Source organism: Enhydra lutris, unplaced genomic scaffold, assembly GCF_002288905.1.
Source record: "Enhydra lutris kenyoni isolate GAN:26980312 unplaced genomic scaffold, ASM228890v2 scaffoldscaffold56, whole genome shotgun sequence".
In the NCBI taxonomy this organism is placed as follows: Eukaryota; Metazoa; Chordata; class Mammalia; order Carnivora; family Mustelidae; genus Enhydra; species Enhydra lutris.
Genome location: NW_019154140.1, coordinates 11,960,917 through 11,963,603, shown reverse-complemented (window position 1 = coordinate 11,963,603; position 2,687 = coordinate 11,960,917).

The window sequence follows — 2,687 nt, the reverse complement described above, 5'->3', positions numbered from 1 at the left end:
GGGTTTGAGAGGGAGGTAGAAGACCAGGTCCAGCCCTTAACTTCATGCCATCTTTCTCCACTGGAGATTTTAAAAATAAATTTTAAAAAATTTAAACAAACTTTGGCTTTCAGGAACTCTGAGTGCCCAGCATACACCTGGAAGTTGCCTTTATTCCAACCTGCCTCTTACACAACTTTGCCAAGTCACTGCACTTCCCTCTCCTCCCCTCCCTTCTTAACTCACAGCCTAGAGTAATGCTCTAATATATTTATCTTAGGTCTAGAAGAACAAGTCCTGAGACACAAGGTAACTTAATTATATAATGCTCATTCCATATAGGCTGTGTTTACGCAGTCAGAGGGTGCTGCAAACAGGACTTGGGATTCTAAATATAGATGCTGATTTCGGCAAGAGATGGACCAAGGAAATCGAGATAGGAGACCACTTATATAAATAATCCATTAGACATAGAAGGGGTTTTAAAAGACAGAAATAATAGAAAAACAGAAAGACAGAAAAGAGGCTCAGCTGTTGGAGACTGTCAACGCCAATGCCTGAGCTTCCTCCCGCTTCTGTCTGTAAGACAGCCAAATAAATGTGTATTATAAATGCAATACTATGTGAGCTCAAAGAATGTACTGCAATGTATTTGGTATGCACACACCATGTAAACAAACTAATTTACAGAACATATTTTTCGTACATTGGGTAGATACTCAATTTATGTGTGTATAATAATATGATGTATTTTCCATGTGCTTTTTATGTGAACAGTTAATATCTGGTTGCATTTTCCATGCATGACTTTATACGTCCTATGGAATGTATACATTTATGTAGCTAAACAGATGAGGACTGTATATTTCCTGTGTAGGATATACATGCAAGTGTACTGTTTATGTAAATTACGTGTGGTGTCTATCCATGCTGTGTGTAACCTTTACCCAGAACGTTGCTTTCCCATACAAATGAAAGTGCCTTTGTATGTATGTTTTATAGAGAAATATATTTTCCATGCCCAGTATGTACATGTAATAGAGCTATCTGTGCATTTTAGACTGTTTCAATATATCGGTTATGTTGGCATTCCCGCCAAGTGTGCGTTTTCTGAAACATCTTTCCCGTGCTCTGCATACGGACTATGCATCTTTCACAGGAGCTTTCTTAGCAAGAACTGCCGGAGAGCTCCATCCGCGCAGATCTGCCCTCGAAGAAAGTTCTGTACTCCGAGACGTGGAAACTGACATAGTGAAGGTTGATCTCCTAGTCTCCAGGAAGTGCCTCTGGCTCTGAGAGGAGGGATCACCCACCCGCAGCCGGCTGGGTCACATTGGCTAAAGGTCCGGCTGTGTTTGGTCTCATCTGAGACCAGTTCCTCGTCTCCGGTGCCAGGCTCCTTGAGGCGGCACAGGCTTTTAGGAGCCTCCGCCGCCGGCGGTGAGAAGCCCAGCGGGAGAGCGGACCGCCGCTGTGGGGACGCCGCGTGCCCAGCAGAGGGAGGGCGCTTAGCAGCCCGGCAGCGCCAGAGACTCGGGCTGTTCTTCCAGGGCTCCCACAAACTGGGAGCACTCCCGCCCAGTCCCGGGGTGCTCGGAGCAGAGCGGCTGGGCGGGGCGGCGCTCGCCAGCCTCCACTGCTCCGGCCAGCAGGGGTCATCCCGTCCTTCGCGGGGGCCCGGCGGCCCTCGGGCGGCGACAGGAGCGGCTGGCGGCTGTTGGGCGGAGAGCTGCGCGGGGCAGCCGGGGGCTGAGAGGCGCGCCGGGTCTCCCCTCCCGGGGGCCCTGCAGCGGACGGGAGCCGGGGCTGGGGCCGGCCGGGGACGCGGATCGACCTCCCAGAGCCCTTTCCACCCGGCCAGGCCACGGAGGGCTCCGGGCGCCCGTGTCCTCACCAGCGGCCGCCGTGCCTTTGTTTCGGAGCCTCCTCCTGAGCGGCGACCGCGAGCGCTGCGCCGGGCCACAGCGGTGCGGGGCGTTCGGGGCGGCGGGCGCCGGCCGCACGCTTCACGGAAAACCCGCAGCTCTGTCTCGACCGAGGCAGACGCCGGAAGGCGGCCACGCCGGCCTAAGGCTCGGCAGGCGCGCGGCTGGGGGATCCGGCGCCTGCAGCCCGCCGCGCGATGAATTACACCCGACCCTCCGGCGCCTCCATGTGCCCGCCGCGCAGAGAGGGTTGGGGGCTCCGGGGTGTGTTTCCCGCGCCGGCCCGGGGCCTAAAAACCGCTCCAACTTTCCTGGTAATGGCGGGGAGGATGGTGGGCAGGAGCTCCGGCCTGTCCGGAACCCAAGGCCTCGGGGGGTTTGCTTTGTTCCTAGATGGGGCTGGCGGTCCCTGCTCGGCTCCGGGTCTGAGCCATCGATCGCGCGCCGGGTTTCCGGCTGCATTAGCATCCACAGAACCCCGGCTGCCGGACCCATCTCCCGCCCGCTCGATAGCTTCTTTAAATACCGTAGCTGTGTCTATGCAGGTCAGAGTGGAGTAGAACTGGGTGGACAACAGGGGCCAGAGATGATAGAAGCTTACAAATACACAACAGCAGAAATATTTTCTACCTGAATTATCCAGATAATTATCTCCGTTTCTTGCTCCTCAAGACCCAGTTAGAGACACGAGATTCTTTGTCTTAAAGTCCATGGAGTAAATTGTAGTTTGAGGGTTTAAGCCAGAAAAATAGTTGCAAAATACATGCAATCCTTTCCGAGATG